The sequence below is a fragment of the Myotis yumanensis genome, unplaced genomic scaffold, assembly GCF_028538775.1.
Source record: "Myotis yumanensis isolate MYYU_CA2020_CCGP unplaced genomic scaffold, mMyoYum1.0.hap1 SCAF_10, whole genome shotgun sequence".
NCBI lineage: Eukaryota > Metazoa > Chordata > Mammalia > Chiroptera > Vespertilionidae > Myotis > Myotis yumanensis.
In genome coordinates, this window is record NW_027223761.1 from 83,201,022 (window position 1) to 83,220,165 (window position 19,144).

Sequence of the window (19,144 nt, forward strand, 5' to 3'; positions counted from 1 at the left end):
TCCCAATGGAGATGGCTTCTTCCAACAAGACAATGCGCCAAGCCATGGTGCTCATATTGTGCAGGAGTGGTTTTAAGAACATGAGGGAGACTTTACCTTGCTTAGGTGGCCCCCACAATCACCAGATCTCAATCCAATTGAGCATTTGTGGGACAAAGTTAAAAGAGCCATCAGGGCCCTAACTGGATTGGCTCAGTTGATAGAGCATCAGCCTGCAGACTGAAGGGTCCCAGGTTCGATTCTGGTCAAGGGCATGTACCTTGGTTTCGGGCACATACCCAGTAGGGAGTGTGCAGGGGGCAGTGGATCGATGTTTCTCTCTCATCGATGTTTCTAACTCTCTATTTCTCTCCCTTCCTCTCTGTAAAAAATCAATAAAAATTTTTTTTTTTTTTAAAAGAGCCATCAGGCAGCATGTTCCACAACCATCAAATCTCACAGAACTGGACAGTGCTATTCATCAGGCATGGTGTCAGATTCCTCGCATCACCTTTCAACCTCTCGTGGAGTCAATGCCAAGAAGAATTGCCGCAGTATTGAAGGCAAAAGGTGGCCCAAGGAAGTACTGATGGGATGGTCATAATAATCTGGCCATTCAGTGTGTGTATGTATATATATATATATATATATATATATATATATATATATATATATGATCTTATATAACTCAACACTAGGAAAACAAACAATCCTATTTTAAAATGGGCAAAGGAGCCCTAGCTGGTGTGGCTCAGTTGGTTGGAAGCATTGTCTCGTACAGCAAAAGTTGGTGGGTTTGATTCCGGGTCCAGACCCAGGCAAGAGGCAACCAAACCAATCAATGTTTCTTTCTCTCTCTCTCTCTCTCTCTCTCTCTCTCTCTCTCTCTCTTCTTTCTATCTCTAAAATCAATTTTAAAACAATAATAAAATAAAAAATGGTCAAAGGACCTGAATAGGCACTTCTCCAAAGAGGACGTGCAGGTGGCCTATAGACATATGAAAAAATGCTCAATGTCACTAATCATCACAGAGATGCAAATTAAAGCTACAATGAGGTATCACCTCATACCTGTCATAATGAATACCATCAATCAATCAACAAACAACAAGTGCTGGCGAGGATGTGGAGAAAAGGGAACCCTAGTGCACTGCTGGTGAGAATGCAGACTGGTGCAGCCATTATGGAAAACAGTATGGAGTTTCCCTATGACCCAGCAATCCCACTTCTGGGAATATATCCTAAGAAATCTGAAACACCAATCAGAAAGGATATATGCACCCCTATGTTCATAGCCAGTATCTAGAAACAGCTCAAATGCCCATCAGAAGATGAGTGGATAAAAGAAGATGTAGTACATTGCCCAGCTGGCATGGCTCAATGGTTGAGTGTCAACCTATGAACCAGGAGGTCATGGTTCGATTCCTGGTCAGGGCACATGCCCTGGTTTCCAGCTGAATCACCAGTAGAGGGCATGCAGGAGGCAGCCTATTAATGATTCTCTCTCATTATTGATATTTCTATCTCTCACTCTCCCGTCTTCTCTGAAATAAATAAAAACATAAAATCTGTTTGTTGTCCCGGTGCACAGGACAACAAACTGAGCCACAGCAGCCAGAGCTTAATTAGGCCAGTTTTTACAGAAGAAATTATGCCTCTGATCATTTGATCCTATCTATGTAAAACTAGATTTTTTAAAAAGGTAATATGTGATCAAAGTGAATTTTCTCCCTAAGGCCTAAATAAAGAGAAAGCAGTTTCCCATTTAAAAAAGAAAAAAATCCCAGACAGTGTGGTTCAGTGGCTGAGCATCAACCTATGAACCAAGAGGTCACAGTTCCATTTCCGGTCAGGAAACATGCCCAGGTTTCATCACTAGTTTCACCATGGTTAATTGGAAATGGTTTCCGTCCATCTAATTCATAGAGATGCCTATCTATATGAACTAATGCAATAAAATGAAGATCTACTTTTTCATCTATATTTGGTACCTCAGTCTGACCTTCATGGGCACTGGTCTCATGAGTAACTCGAATAGCGTCATAGTTCTCCAGGTATCTGGCTCGTTCTTCAGGGCTCATTGACACAGATTCCTCTAGGAATTTCTTCAAGGTCGATCCAGATTCAAAATGCATCTTGCCTTTATTGTTGGCAATAGCATGGATCAGTCCAATTGTTCCACAGGCATTGCTGATTGTTTGCTTCATGAAATATACTGACGATTTAACATCTTGTCCCTGAGATTTTATTTTTTCCTCCTCTTCTGTTCTGAATACTTCATACTTTTCTGTAATAGGGAAGAGAAGTAATACTGCACACACTGGTCTTGGTACCATGCTAAGGAGTTCAGGATCCATTCCATATACATCAACAAATTGCCATTTAGGATGCAGACCTAATTGTTTGAGAAACTGGTTGGTGACCTCGGGGTTGGCCTCCAGCGGCAGCCAGCGGTGTCGCTCCATGGCAGCTCAGCCTGGCCACTCACCAGCTCTGACAGCCTTCGCGGTCGCCCTGAATCCATTTATTAATATGGTGGTTGCAAATGGGGATTTTTCTCAATATATTATTCCTTCTATATTTATGAGTTGATAATCTTCTGTAAAGAGCTTGTCTCCCTCCCCCTCCTCTCTTTAAAAAGACTAGTATTGCCCAGCCGGGTATGGCTTAGCGGTTGAGTGCTGACCCAGGAATCAAGAGGTCACCGGTTCAATTCCCAGTCAGGACATATGCCCGGGTTGCGGGTATGGGCGAGAGGCAGCCAATCAATGATTCTCTCTCATCATTGATGTTTCTATTTCCCTCTCCCTCTCCCTTCCTCTCTGAAATCAATAAAAATACTTAAGAAAAAAAAAAAAAAAGAGCAACTGGACTTAAAAGAAAATTCTTAAAAAAAAAAAAAAAAGATTCGTATTGTCCTAGCCAGTTTGGCCCAAGAGTTGGAGCATTGTCCCCCAGACTGAAGGTTCCTGGGTTCAATTCCAGTCCAGGGCGCATACCTCGGTTGCAGGCTCAATCCCTGGCCCTGGTTGGGGCATGTGCCAGAGGCCAATCTATGTGTCTCTCTCACACTAATGTTTCTATCTTTCTCTGTCTCTCCCCCTCCATTTCACTCTCTCTAAACAGTGAAAAAAATGTCCTCAAGTGAGGATTAACAACAACAAAAGATTAGTACCATTGTATTTGATGTATTGTAATCTGTGGCCACTATTATCTACATTATTGCTCAAATCTATACTAATACAAGGGTAGAGCCAGCGGTCCTGGATTGCAAGAGGTATGTCTGACTGCCGGCACTCGGACATCCCCTGAGGGGACCCGGATTGGAGAGGGTGCAGACTGGGCTGAGGGACCCCCCACACACGTGCACAAATTTTGTGCACCAGGCTTCTAGTTGTCTCACATTTGGTCAGTGGGAGTCCTTATATGTTTAACTTTTATTTACTTTAAAATATTTTATTGATTTCAGAGAGGGAGAGAGAGACAGAAACATTAATGATGAGAAAGAATCCTTGATCAGCTGCCTTCTGCACATCCCCTACTGGGAATCGAGCCCACATGTCCAGCATGTGCCCTGACTGGGAATCGAACCATGACCTTCTGATTCATAGGTCACCACTCAACCACTGAGCCACACCAGCTGGGCTTTTAAATGTTTTCCATCATTCATGTTATACATTATTATTAGCATAAACTTGGAAAAAACCAAAAAGAAGTTTTAAATGCCAGTTGAAGATTGCCACTTATAATAGAGCATTTCTGATTTTATTCTTTTGTGTATACATATGTGTGTACATATATATCTTAGAATATATAAATATAATCTTTCCCATTGACTTGAAGTTTTCCATTTAGTTGTCAGCCTCTCCAATTACATAAATTCCATGAGGATAGACTGTGGCCCCTTTACCACTCTACATAGGTAATGTTTGGTTCAGAACAAATACTCTGTAAATTAGTAGATGAGCAATCACTCACATCATATAAACATTTTATATATTGATTTTTTTCTGTTATTACATAAACATTTCTAAAAATATATTTTTATTGATTTCAGAGAGGAAGGGAGAAGGAGAGAGAGAGAGAGAGAGAGATAGAAACATCAATGATGAGAGAGAGAATCATTGACCGGCTGCCTCCTACAAGTCCCACACTGGGGATCAAACCCACATGTGCCCTGACTGGGAATTGAACCATGACCTCCTGGTTCATATGCTCAACTACTGAGCCATGCTAGCTGGGCTACACAAACATTTTTACAGAGTTAAGGACTTTGAGCTGAGGAAAGTGAAACAATCAAAATGCTGTTTGCTACAAATTAGTTTGCCATTGAGGAGCAATAGATGGAAGACAGAGCAGAAAGTGGACAGAGCTATAGTTTCAGAGAACTTTCTAGTAGAGAGAGACAATGGGAATATAGAATCTTGCCTGAGCCACTGCTGATGTTACTAGTTGGCTAGAGGGGAAGGGAGTGGATCTCAGAATTGACATCAACCAGATCTAGAAAGTCTGGAGGAGTTTCCCTCAGCCACAGTTTAAGGGCAGAGACACCTGACAAGGGCCCTGAAAATTGCCCAGAAACAGAGTTTAGCAGTGCTTCATACCTGCAGTACCAACTTAGGTACAATCAAACCTCCTCTTAGCCACAGCTTATGTTGTTATTTGCCTATCTTCTCTCATTTAAGTTCCCTAAAATAAAATATGAATTATATAACCCACTTCAGCATAGCTATGAAAATGAAGTAAAAAAGCTGAAGAGGAGGAGGAGGAAGGAGGAGAAGGAGAAGGAAGAAGAGAAGGAAGAGGAGGAGGAGGAGGAAGAAGAGGAGGAAGAGGAGGAAGAGGAGGAGGAGGAAGAAGAAGAGGAGGAAGAGGATGAAGAGGAGGAGGAGGAGGAGAAGAAGATGAAGAAGAAGAAGAAGATGAAGAAGAAGAAGAAGAAGAAGAAGAAGAAGAAGAAGAAGAAGAAGAAGAAGAAGAAGAAGAAGGAGGAGGAGGAGGAGGAGGAGGAGGAGGAGGAGGAGGAGGAGGAGGAGGAGGAGGAGGAGGAGAAGGAGGAGGAGAAGGAGAAGGAGAAGGAGAAGGAGAAGGAGAAGGAGAAGGAGAAGGAGAAGGAGAAGGAGAAGGAGAAGGAGAAGGAGAAGGAGAAGGAGAAGGAGAAGGAGAAGGAGAAGGAGAAGGAGAAGGAGAAGGAGAAGGAAAACATTGTAAAACATCTTAATGATCAGGTCATAGTAGGGACTCACATGCTAGTTTTCTCACTCTCTATTTCCCAAGATATAGAGAAATAAGGAAAGAAAATGAGATGACATCACCTCTGACACTCGAACTCATTTTTTTGGTTGATTTTTCTTTGTTAAATGGCATTTAAATATATAAAATAAATATCAAAAATATAAGTCTTTGTTTTACTATGGTTGCAAATATCAAAAAATTTCTGTATGTGACACGGCACCAGAGTTAAGTTAGGGTTTTTCAAAATGCTGACACGCCGAGCTCAAAAGGTTCGCCATCACTGCCATAAACTGTGGATAGGAAATAGGGAAGGGGAGAGTTTTTAGGTCTGTAACTCGCTCTCCCTCAATATTACATCATTACGTAAGACAGTTCATTGCTTGCCCTTATTACTACTTAAGGGCAGAAAACAGCAACCAGTTGAATGTCAACAGGTTGGGGCATCAACTTTCAACACAGGTACAGGCAGATGGCCTGGATCCTAGCATTTACTCTGCCACTTCAAAATCTGAAAGGCAAAATGCTTCTAAGCTAGCAAGAGAGCTCCCCAAAAGGGAGTTGTACCACTGTGGATTATTTTAACATTGGAAAAATCTTTGATCTATATCTCATACAGAAGCCCAATTCTTCAGGGGGGGCACATGCTAGGACCTGAGCATTAGCCCTTCCTCACAAGTCTGCCAGCCAAGATGGCAAATATCCCAGGGGAATATGAGCTCAAGGGGGAAAGTCTAGACAACTTAAGGAAGAAATCATTACAAAAATGAATTAAACAAATTGAACAGCCTATAATAGACAAGGTACATTGGTGGGACAAGGAGTTAAAATCAACATATTAAAATAACCCCAAAATATTTTTTAAATATTAATAAAAATATTAGAAAAAACAAGGTCATCAAGGATGTTTTGCTTCTAGTAATTTTTCAGGTCAATCCTCCTGCCAGTAACAATAAAACTGCTGATCAAAATGTGAAATAAGTGCTGGAAGATATCAAACAGCAACCAAAGCACCAAGTTATCAACTGACTTTTGCTGTTAGCTGTTAAACAGCAAAATTGTAACCCAACTGAGCAAGTGGGCTCATTGATCACCACTCAACAGAAAGACCAAGTTCTGATGCAATGGTCTTTTCCAAATGACCAATGCATGAAGTTAAAAAAGCATGCATTTCCCTGGCTGGTGGGCACGTGTGGGAGGCAACCAATACTAGATGTTTCTCTCTCACAGCCATGTTTCTCTCTCTCTTCCCCTCCCTCCCTCCCACTCTTTCTAAAAAATCAATGGAAAAAATATCCTTGGGTGAGGATTAACAACAAAAAAAGCACGCATAGGTAAGAGATCCAAAGTGCAAGATAGACCAATAGATTTACTTTTTATTTATTAACTAGAGGCCCGGTGCACAAAAATTTGTGCACTCGGCGGGGGGGGGGGGGGGGGGTCCCCCAGCCTGGCCTGTGCCCTCTCACAGTCTGGGACCCCTCGGGAGATAACGACCTGCTGGCTTAGGCCTGCTCCCGGGTGGCAGAGGGCAGGCCCAATCCCTAAGTGCAGCCCCTGGTCAGGCTCAGAGCAGGGCCGATTGGGGAGTTGGGGCGCTGCCCCATCATGCACAGAGCAGGGCGGATCGGGAGGTTGCAATGCCACCCTCAGTCATGCTCAGGGTAGACTGATTGGGGGGTTGGGCACCTCCCCCTGTTATACTCAAGGCAGGGTCAATGGGGAGGTTTCGGCGCCACCCCCTGTCACGCACAGAGCAGGGCCGATCAGGGGGTTGGGGCGCTGCCCCCTGTCACTCACAGAGCAGGGCCGATCAGGGGGTTGGGGCGCTGCCCCCTGTCACTCACAGAGCAGGGTCCATCAGGGGGGTTGGGGCGCTGCCCCTTGTCACACACAGAGCAGGGCCCATCAGGGGGTTGGGGCGCTGCCCCCTGTCACTCACAGAGCAGGGCCAATCAAGGGGTTGGGGCGCTGCCCCCTGTCACTCACAGAGCAGGGTCCATCAGGGGGTTGAGGAGCTCCCCCCTATCACTCACAGAGTAGGGCCGATAGGGGAGCTGGGGCACCGCCCCCTGTCACACACAGAGCAGGGTGGATCAAGGGTTGGAGCGCTGCACCCTGTCACACTCAGGGTAGAGCCAAAGGGGAGGTTATGGCTCTACCCTGTCACATACAGAGCAAGGCCCATGGAGGAGGGTTGGGGCGCCACCCTCTATCACCCACAGAGCAGGGCCGATCAGGGGGTTGGGGCGCCACCACTGTCACACTCAGGGCAGGGCCAATGGAGAGGTTATGGTTCTACCCTGTCACACACAGAGCAGGGCCCGTAGGGGCGGGGGGTTGGGGCGCCACACCCTGTCACACACAGAGCAGGGCCGATCAGGGGGTTGGTGCGCTGCACCCTGTCAAACACAGAGCCGCAGGGCAATCGGGGGATTGGGGAGCTCCCCCCCATCAGGAACAGAGCAGGGCTGATCAGGGGGTTTGGGCGCTGCCCCCTGTCACGCTGATCCCAGTGCCGGGAGCCTCACTGCTCCGCTGATCCCGGTGCCAGGAGGCATATTACCCTTTTACTATATAGAATAGAGGCCTGGTGCACGGGTAGGGGCCGGCTGGTTTGCCCTGAAGGGTGTCCTGGATCAGGGTGGGGGTCCCCCTGGGGTGCCTGGCCAGGCTGGCTGAGGGGCTGAGGGCTGTTTTCCCGCTGGCAGTTGACTAAAAGCTCCCAATCGCTCCTTGTTTTCTTTTTCTTTTTTTTTTTTATTCTGGGCCAGCTTTAGCTCTGAGGCCTCGCTGCTGAAAACATGGATACAATGTTGCGGTCCGGGGCTGACTGAAAGCCAGTTTTGTTTAGCTTCTTATTTGCAACATAGTAATAGTTGCTTAGAGTTGCAGTTGAGAGTCCGGCAAGTGAGGCCGGGAACGTTGGAGTCTGCAGTTCCTGGAGGAAGCGAGCAGCTTCAGTGCATGGCTGCCGGCCGCCATCTTGGCTGACAGTTAATTTGCATAAGGATACGCTGATTAGCCAATGGGAATGGTAGCGGTCGTACGCCAATTACCATGTTTCTCTTTTATTAGTGTAGATTTGGAGAGAGAAAGAGAGAGACATCGATTTGTTGTTCCACTTATTTATGCATTTGTTGGTTGTTTTCCTGTATTTGCCTGACCAGGGATGGAACCCAAAACCTTGGTGTATCCAGACAACACTCTAACCCAGGGGTCCTCAAATTTTTTAAACAGGGGGCCAGTTCACTGTCCCTCAGACCGTTGGAGGGCCGGACTATAGTTTAAAAAAAACTATGAACAAATTCCTATGCACACTGCACATATCTTATTTTGAAGTAAAAAAAACAAAACGGGAACAAATACAATATTTGTATTTGCATGTGGCCCGTAGGCCGTAGTTTGAGGACCCCTGCTCTGGCCAGGGCTAATGGTCTTCTTTTAAGCCAGGCATTATAGAAATTTGCAAACAGAATAAACAATCCTAATGCTCTCAAAACTTTTAAAAAACAATTATCTTTGGTCTAGCTTCAGCACCCATGCCTGCCATTTCCCGCCTCACAGCCGGGATTTCCTCAGCCGGGGTCCCCTCACAGCCGGGGTCCCCTCACAGCTGGGGTCTCCTCACAGCCGGGGTCCCCTCATAGCCGGGGTCTCCTCACAGCTGGGGTCCCCTCACAGCCGGGGTCCCCTCACAGCCGGGGTCTCCTCACAGCTGGGGTCCCTCACAGCCGGGGTCTCCTCACAGTTGGGGTCCCTCACAGCCAGCCGGGGTCTCCTCACAGTTGGGGTCCCTCACAGCCAGGGTCTCCTCACAGTTGGGATCCCTCACAGCGGGGTCTCCTCACAGTTGGGGTCCCTCACAGCCGGGGTCTCCTCACAGTTGGGGTCCCTCACAGCCAGCTGGGGTCTCCTCACAGCTGGGGTCTCCTCACAGCCCGGGTCTCCTCACAGTTGGGGTCCCTCACAGCCGGGGTCTCCTCACAGTTGGGGTCCCTCACAGCCGGGGTCTCCTCACAGTTGGGATCCCTCACAGCCGGGGTCTCCTCACAGTTGGGGTCCCTCACAGCCGGGGTCTCCTCACAGCTGGGGTCCCTCACAGCCGGGGTCTCCTCACAGTCGGGGTCCCTCACAGCCAGCCAGGATCTCCTCACAGTTGGGGTCCCTCACAGCCAGGGTCTCCTCACAGCCGGGGTCCCTCACAGCCGGGGTCTCCTCACAGCCGGGGTCCCTCACAGCCAGCCGGGGTCTCCTCACAGTTAGGGTCCCTCACAGCCAGGGTCTCCTCACAGCCGGGGTCTCCTCAAGTTGGGGTCCCTCACAGCCAGCCGGGGTCTCCTCACAGTTGGGGTCCCTCACAGCCAACGGGGGTCTCCTCACAGTTGGGGTCCCTCACAGCCGGGGTCTCCTCACAGCCGGGATCTCCTCACAGTTGGGGTCCCTCACAGCCGGGGTCTCCTCACAGCCGGGGTCCCTCACAGCCAGCCGGGGTCTCCTCACAGTTGGGGTCCCTCACAGCCAACCGGGGTCTCCTCACAGTTGGGGTCCCTCACAGCCGGGGTCTCCTCACAGCCGGGGTCCCTCACAGCCAGCCGGGGTCTCCTCACAGTTGGGGTCCCTCACAGCCAACCGGGGTCTCCTCACAGTTGGGGTCCCTCACAGCCGGGGTCCCTCACAGCCGGGGTCTCCTCAGGGCTAAGAGCCGCCTGGTGTCCAGGGGCCTCCTGAGCGTGTGCGTTGGCCCGGACACCACGGTGGACGAGCGGACCGGGGCCTGTGCGGAGTTCAGGGTCCACGGGCTCCGGTAGGTCAAGCGGCCTGGCAGGTCCGCAGCCGCGGGAGCGCCTGGGGCGGCGGAGAGGAAGGGCCAGAGCTGCCTGGGGCCTACCCCGCGCCTCAGGCCTCCATCTGGAGGGCGGAAGCGCCCACCTGCAGGTGCCAGCGGCTGTGGCAACTGGTCTGGTCCACGTGTTGGGCGGGCGGCGCCGTTAGCAGTGTCGGAGGGATGGCGTGTGCGCTCTGGGGCGGTGACGGGGCCTGGCCCTGCTTTCATCTTGTCAGGCGTCTGAGGAAGTGAGTGTCAGGTTTCCTCGGGTTTGTTACTGTGGCGACGGCGATGGTGACGGAGAGGACAGAGGGACCAGGCGTCCTCGTTCTCGGGGAGGCGCCGTCGCCAATGCTGTGGGTTTGTTGGTTGTCCTGGCTTTGTCTGTGGTGACCTTTCTCTCGATTACCTTTTTTTTTTTCTTCAAATGGCTTGTTGGTTTGTATGAATTTTTTATATGGTCTGGAAATGAACCTTATTAGAAATATTATTTTCGAGCGATGTCATCTCTATGTTGACGTATTTTACCAAATGTTTTCTGTTTGTATGGGATTAGCCAAAGTGCCCTTGTGTTTTTTGGACTTTTCGTTCTTATTCAGAAGGTGACATTAACTATGGTATATGTGGTCTTCTGTAAAACAGCTTTGTTTCACTTGAGCCTTTAATACAGTTGAAATTTATTTTTTGCCTATGGTTATGGGGAAAAAAATGTTTTTTTAAAAAATTATTTCACATAGGTAACCAGTTTGGCCAGCATAATTTATTAAATGGTCCAGTTCAAAACCAAAAAGAACCACACAATACCACGTGGCAGTGAAAAGGAGCAAAACTATTGATACGTATCACAAGTGGGATGAATTTCTGGAGAAATGGGCTGAGTGAAAAAAGATAAAGCCAATCCCCAAAGTTTACATACTGTATAATTCCATATATATAACATTCTAGAGCAGCCATGGGCAAACTACGGCCCGTTTGAAATGAATAAAACTAAAAAAAAAAAAAAGACCGTACCCTTTTATGTAATGATGTTCACTTTGAATTTATATTAGTTCACACAAACACTCCATCCATGCTTTTGTTCCGGCCCTCCGGTCCAGTTTAAGAACCCATTGTGGCCCTCGAGTCAAAAAGTTTGCCCACCCCTGTTCTAGAGTGTGAGTCTAAAATGCAACATTATTTTGTTCTGTATCCTGACAGTATCAATGTCAATACCCTGATTGTGATCATGTACCACAGTTTTGCAAGACATTTACTGGGGGACACTAGGTAAAAGGTAAATGGATCTCTTTGTATTATTACCTAAAATCCATGTAAATCTACGATTATCTCAAACTAAAAAGGTTAATTTAAACAACAACAAAAAACATTTTTAAAATATATTTTTTATTTATTTCAGATAGGGAGGGAGAGGGAGAGAGATAGAAACATCAATGATGAAAGAGAATCATTGATCCACTGCCTCCTGCACACTCTCTGAGAATGTTCCCTTGACCAGAATCAAACCCAGGACCATTCAGTCCACAGGCCGATGCTCTATCCACTGAGCCAAACCAGCTAGGGCTGCAAAAAGCTTTATTGTTTCTACTTGGTCCATGGCTTGGGAGACAGCTCCAGAGTGCTTAAAAAACTGCCTAAGCCTGGCTGGCATGGCTCAGTGGTTGAGTGTCAACCTATGAACCAGGAGGTCAAGGTTCAATTCCCGGTCAGGACACATGCCAGGATTGCGGGCTCCATCACCAGTGTGGGGCGTGCAGGAAGCAGCCTATCACTGATTCTCTCTCATCATTGATATTTCTATCTCTTTCTCTCTGAAATCAATAAAAAAATATATATTTTTAAAAGCTGCCTCATAGCTGCTGGGAGAGGCTGAGAAAGAAGTCCCAACACAGGGGATGCCGATGGGCCCCTCAAAGGCTGGTGGGCTCTGGAGGCTCCTTGTAGTACTTGAGAGTAAGCCTTTTTGAAGAGACACTCACCCATCCCAGAGTGAGGGACAACCAGCCTGGGGAGTTTAGGCAGGTAATTGCCTATCCTCTTGACTTTCACCTCCTCATCTAGGAAGTGGCTCTCTAGGAAGCCATAAAGATGGGGTCTATGAAGGCAGAATCCAGGGCATGAAGACCCAAAGGGCCTGGTTCAGGTTGTCCTGTAGAGCCATGGCAGCTCCCATGGCCTGGTGGATTCTACCCCATTCATCTTGGGACAGCTTCTGTAAGCCCTGGAAGAAAGCATGGCCACCAGGCTGGTTCTCCTTCTTCTAGAGATGCTCAGAGCCCTTTTACTTCTTCTTGGTCAACTCGCAGAGGTGGCCCAAATCCTCCAAAGTCACACCACTGCCATGGAAATAGAAGCCAAGAGAAAGAAGGCGGCCTTGGAGGCCAGGGGATGCAGGTTGATCAGGCAATTGACAACATTCTTCATCTCAGGGAAATAACTGTGATGAATCTGAGGGCTCAGGGTTGGTCAGCAATAAGGGGCTAAACACACAACACAAAATGGATTTGTCTCATCCCAGAGTAAGGGGATAGCTGAGAAGAGTTCCAGGAGGTTGCAACTGGAGAGAAGGTTGGAAGATGGAGAGTCCCCAGGTCTTCTCTGTCCAAACACTGTTGAAGCATGAAGCAAGAGACAGATCTGCCAGGACCACTAGGCAAGCTGTGAAAAAGAAATTAAGAAAATAATCTATTTAACAATAACCAAGTAGGTGAAAGGTCTGTACACTAAAAACTACAAAACACTGATGAAACAAATTGAAGGGTAGGGTCAGGGTGGAGCGAGTCAATGTGGGGAGGGGAAGGGCACATCGGTATTACTACTTTCTTTCTTTCTTTTTTTTTTTTTTGGTATTACCACTTTCAACAATAAAGATAAATTTTCTTAAAAAGAAAAACAGCTCTAGCTGGTTTGGCTCAGTGGATAGAGCGTCCACCTGGGAACTGAAGGGTCCCAGGTTTGATTCCGGTCAAGGGCACATGCCTGGGTTGCAGGCTTGATTCCCAGTAGGGGGCGTGCAGGAAGCAGCTGATCAATGATTCTCATTATTGATGTTTCTATCTCTCTCTCTCCCTTCTTCTCTGAAATCGATAAAAATATATTTAAAATAGCCCTAACCAGTTTGGCTCAGTGGATAGAACGTCAGCCTGCGGACTGAAGGGTCCCGGGTTCGATTCCAGTCAAGGGCATGTACCTTGGTTGCGGGCACATCCCCAGTGGGAGGTGTGCAGGAGGCAGCTGATCGATGTTTCTCTCTCATTGGTGTTTCTAACTCTCTATCCCTCTCCCTTCCTCTCTGTAAAAAAATCAATAAAATATATTAAAGATATATATATATTTAAAATAATAATAATAATAATAATAATAATAATAATAATAATAAATGTCTTGCCCTGGCCAGTTTTTAAAAAAATAAATCTTTATTGTTCAGATTATTACAGATGTTCCTCTTTCCCCCCGCCCCATAGCTCCCCTCCACCTGGTTCCCATCCCACCCCATGCCCTACACCCTCCCCGCCCCCCGCCACTGTCCTCATGCATAGGTGTAAGATTTTTGTCCAATCTCTTCCCGCACCTCCCACCCCCTCCCCCCCGAGAATTGTCAGTCCACTCCCTTTCTATGCCCCTGCTTCTATTATATTCACCAGTTTATTCTGACTTAATTTTTAGATTCACTTGTTGATAGATATTTATTTGTTGTCACTTTGTTGTTCATAATTTTTATCTTTACCTTTTTCTTCTTCTTTCTCTTCTTAAAGAATATCCTTCAGCATTTCATATCATCCTGGTTTGGCGGTGATGAAGCCCTTTAGCTTTTTCTTGTCTGTGAAGCTCTTTCTCTGACCTTCAATTCTACATGATAGCTTTGCTGGGTAGAGTAATCTTGGTTGTAGGTTCTTGCTATTCATCACTTTGAATATTTCTTGCCACTCCCTTCTGGCCTGCATGGTTTCTGTTGAGAAATCAGCTGACAGTCGTATGGGTACTCCCTTGTAGGTAACTAACTGTTTTTCTCTTGCTGCTTTTAAGATTCTCTCTTTGTCTTTAGCCCTTGGCATTTTAATTATGATATGTCTTGGTGTGGTCCTCTTTGGATTCCTCTTATTTGGGGTTCTCTTCGCTTCCTGGACTTTTAAGTCTATTTCTTTCATCAGGTAGGGGAAGTTTTCTGCCGTGATTTCTTCTAATAGGCTTTCATTATCTTGCTCTCTCTCTTCTTCTGGCACCCTCATAATTCCGATGTTGGTACGTTTGAAGTTGTCCCAGAGGCTCCTTACACTATCTTCATATTTTTGGATTCTTTTTTCTTTTTGCTTTTCAGGATGAGTGTTTTTTGCTTCTTCATATTTCAAATCTTTGACTTGATTCTTGGGATCCTCTAGTCTGCTGTTGGATCTCTGTATATTATTCTTAAATTCAGTCAGTGTATGTTTAATTTCTGACTGGTCCTTTTCCATTTTTTTGGCATTCTCATTAAGATCCTTGAAGGTCTCACTAAGTTCCTCGGAGGTTTGTAGAAGATTCTTGAGTGACCGTATCACTGTGGTTTTTAACTCTATGTCCAGTAGTTTGCTTTCCTCCATTTCTTTCATTTGTAACATGTTTCTTTGTCTCTGCATTTTGGCTGACTGTGAGGACCCGCTGTGTCTATAGTGGAAGAACTGCTATGCTGGAGACACCCTTATGGGGTAGGACTTGCTTCAGTGGGGCTTTGGTGCTCACTGAGTCTGCCTCTTGAGTGTGTCCCTTATGGATGTGAGGAGCTGAAATCTGGTATCTGACCACTGGGTACCCTGGCTCCTGGATCTCCAAGTCAACTACTGTGTGAGTCCACCCAGCAGGAGCTACAGTGATATCAGCAGATTTCTCCTCTTTGTTTGGGGTTTGGAAGTTTTGGAGCTCTCTGACCCACCTGCAGTTTTTTAGGTTAGGCTGCAAAAGCGTAGGCGGTTCCTTTGCCCTGCTTGGGTGGGGTTGTAAATTGAGTGGGGCAGGGTCTCAGAGAATCACCAGGGCGGAGCAAACAGCAATGGCTGTCGTCAGCCATCTCCGCAACTCCTCGCACGTCTCTGCGTCCCCCAGTACCTCTGCACCCCCGAGTCCCGCGCCTCCACAGCAACAACGATCCCTGCGAGCAGCTCTGTGAGAAAGCCACCCTTGCTTTCCGGCCCGCTGCAAGACAGTCCAATTTCTCCCTGTAGGAGTCTGGGTCCCCAGAGTCTCGCAGTAAATGAGTCAGTGCATTCGAGAGCTTGTATCCCCTTCCGATTGAAAAAAACTGCGCACCCAGGTGCAGCCCACCTCGCTCTTGCCTCTGTACCTCTGCTCTTGGCGCCTCTGCACCTCCTACCCAGTCTCAATGCACTTTTTTCTTTCCTTCTAGTTGTAGAACTTCCACTCGGCCAGCTTTGCCATGTCTCTGGATGATAGCTGTTTTGTCTTTTAGTTGTAGTTTTAATGTGGTTGTGGGGGGCAGCATGTACAGGTTTATACTTTATGCTGCCATCTTGGTTCCTCATCCTGGCCAGTTTTGCTCAATGGATAAAGCACCGGCCTGTGGACTGAAGGGTTCTGGGTTTGATTTTGGTCATGGGCACGTGCCTTGGTTACAGACTCCATTCCCAGCCCAGGTCGGGGTGCCTGCGGGAGGTAACCAATCCATGTGTCTCTCTCACATCAATGTTTCTATCTGTCTTTCCCCCTCCATTCCATTCCCTCTAAAAATCAATGGGGGAAAATATTGGGTGAGGAGTAACAACAATAAAAAAAAAAACAAACAAGATATCACCTCACACCTCTCAGGATGTCTGTTATCAAAAAGTATCAGTGAATCCCAACCTGTCTGGCTCAGTAGTTAAGCACTGACCTGTAAACCAGGAGGTCACATTTGATTCCTGGTCAGGCTACATGCCCAGGTTGCGGGCTCAAATTGGCTGATCAATGATTCTCTCATCATTAATGTTTCTATCTCTCCCTCTCACTTCCTCAATGAAATCAATAAAAGTATATTAAAATATATATATCGATGAGGATGTGGAGCAAAGGGAATGCTTGCACATTTACATGACAGTGGAAATATAGATCGGTACAGCCATTATGAAAAACACTAGAGGCCCGGTGCATGAATTTCACTGGTACATGAGGTGTCCCTCAACCCAGCCTGCACCCTCTCCAATCTGGGACATCCCTCTCACAATTCAGGACTGCTGCCTCCCAACTGCTCGCCTGCCTGCCTGCCTGATTGCCCCTAACCGCTTTTGCCTGCCAGCCTGATCACCCCCTAACCACTCCCCTGCCAACCTGATTGATGCCTAACTACTCCCCTGCCAGCCCGATTGCCCCTAACTGCCCTTCCCTGCCAGCCTGGTCACCTCCAACTGCTCTCCCCTGCAGGCCTGGTTGCCCCCAACTGCCCTCCCTTGCAGGCCTGGTTGCCCCTACTTGCCCTCCCCTGCCGGCCTGGTTTCCCCTAACTGCCCTCCCCTGTCGGCCTGGTCACCCCTACCTGCCCTCCCCTGCCAACCTGGTTGCCCCTAACTGCCCTCCCCTGCAGGCCTGGTTCCCCACAACTGCCCTCCCCTGCAGGCCTGGTCCCCCTCAACTGCCCTCCCCTGCAGGCCTGATGGCCCACAACTGCCCTTCCTGCTGGCCATCTTGTGGTGGCCATCTTGTGTCCACATGGGGATGGCCATCTTTGACCACATCTTGTGTGTTGGAGTGATGGTCAGTTTGCATATTACCTCTTTATTAGATAGGATTATGGAGGTTTCTCAAAAAATAAAACTAGCCTGGCCGGTGTGCCGGGGCTGACCAACAGACCCTGAGTGACAGATGAATGTATTATTCTGACATAACATTTGCTGTGAAAGAGAGGGCTAAGGGATTGCCTGGCTAAATGAATCAGACAGCCCCAATTGCCCTCTCGATAGGCTTTTATTGTAGCAGCAGTTTGAGATAAAGTTCATCTTTTAGATACAATCAGTAAGGTAAGTAATATTGGGAGGACACATGTATTTGTAGGGTCCTTTAAGCAAGGACACCCAAAGATTAAGCATATGCATTCCAGTGAACACCCAGGGGTCTGCACATGCACAGACTTGTTTGGAAAGGTCAAGGAATAATTAGGGGCATTGCTTTCGGCACTCCCCTAATTCAGAATGCTGATAAACAAACTTTCTAACCAAGTCTCATGTGCTCCCCAACATATCCCCCTTTTTTGTTTTGCTTAACCATTTGAGTCCCAAGCAGCTTGATCACGCTGCTGAGATTTTATGTCGAGAAAACATACGATTCGTTTGAGTCCCAGAGGGTATTAAAAAAACACTGTTGAAGAATCCCAAACAGCGCAACCGCGCTTTCTCTAAATGAGTACGAAAAGACCCAAACAGCGTGATAGCGCTTGTTTTATTTTATGTCGAGAAATACCAAGCAGCGCAATGGGACTCAAACGGTTAATGTAGAAGACAGAGGGAGGTGAGGAACTTTTTGCTTTGGAATGTCAGGGTCCACAAAGTGCATTTACTGCACCAGTTCCAATTTTACAGACTATAAGAAAAACAAAAGAGCAATGGTTAGTTATTTGAGATGTGTGGAGTGTGAGTAGGCTCCAATAATTGCTCAGCCTCTGTCATCAGCTTCATCATTCCCCAGGTTATTCCGGGGACCGTCTGGGTCTGGCGAAGACACAGTGTTTGGTACTGCAGAATCCCCAAGCTCAGATTATTCATTTCTGGAAGAGGATTGGTCCCATGCTATCCCATGATGCAAATTGGTGTCACTCCACTACACCTACCAGCCAATCAGATTAGCATGCAAATTAACCCAACAAAGATGGCGGTTAATTTGCATACATAGGCGCCCAGCAGCCTGGGTCCCGGGAACATCATCGGCACCCAGGTCACTTCGAGGTAGGCCCCGTGTGGGCCCTGAGCAGCGTAGGAAGGGCCTGAGCCAGGGCCGAGCCTGCAATCAGAGCTGAGGGGGCCCCTGCCCAGACCCCGAGGCTTTAGGCCTGGGCAGGGGCCGAGCTGGCGACCGGTGTGAATTACAGAGGAAACACCTTTTCTGACTGCTCATTGGCTAAGCTCCCTGTATGCCACTGGTAATATTCTTAGTAACTTGGGTAATAAGAATCCAAAAAGGTGATCTAGGGTTTTTCCACCACACTCCTGGAGAAAAAAAAGGAAGGTCCGTTGCTGGAGGGCTAAGAAATGTCATATCCTGCCCTAGCTGGTTTGGCTCAGTGGATAATGCCTCAGCCTGCCGAACGCAGGGTCTGGGTTCAATTCTGACCAAGGGCATGTACCTAGGTTGCAGGCTCCTCCCTGGCTGGGGCCCAGGTCAGGGCTCATGCAGGAGGCAACCAATCAAAGTGTTCCTCTCACTTTGATGTTTCTCTCTGTCTTTCCCTTTCTCTTCCACATTCTCCAAAAATCAATGGAAACATATCCTCAGGTGAGGTTAAAAAAAAAAAAGAAAGAAAGAAAGAAAGAAAGAAATGTCATATCCTATGAAAGAAAGACACATCTTGAAAATGCCTAAAGAAAGTTGTCATTTTTTCATGGTGAAGGGACTGGAGTCCATGTTGATGAAAACACCTTGGTGGCTGCAGTGACTGGCAGTGGGGTGATGGGGCTGGTGCCTTCCCCTGACCAACCCGGTCTCCTCCCACAAAGGGAGGCCAGACTGCAGCTTAGGCCCGCTCCCCAAGGGACATCCCCTGAGGGCTCCCAGTATGTGAGAGGGGACGGGCTGGGCTGAGGGGAACCCCCCCCCCCCCCAGTGCACGAATTTTGTGCACCAGGCCCCTAATCTATATATATAAAAGGCTAAGTGACTGACCATATGTCTATCTGACCATACGACCATCTGACCAACCATCCGGTACATATGCCGTGCACTGGCAATTTAAAAATAAACGTTGACACACATGCACAATGCATATAAAGCTGTTGCTGACACCCCTTTTGAAAGGGACTTGTTCATTCATTGTAAACCAGATCTGAATAATCCGAATGCCACTAAAATGAAACAAATCAGTATCCTGTTTCCAACATTAGATGCAATGATGTATCCTATTCTTTTTCCACATGGTGAAAAAGGCTGGGGAAC

At 47.4% G+C, this 19,144-nt stretch overlaps 1 pseudogene; it reads right to left on the reverse strand.

Moving 5' to 3' along the window:
- Nucleotides 1-1,790: 1,790 nt before the first annotated feature.
- Nucleotides 1,791-2,610, reverse strand: LOC139018531 (ubiquitin carboxyl-terminal hydrolase isozyme L3 pseudogene; annotated as a pseudogene).
- Nucleotides 2,611-19,144: the final 16,534 nt, after the last annotated feature.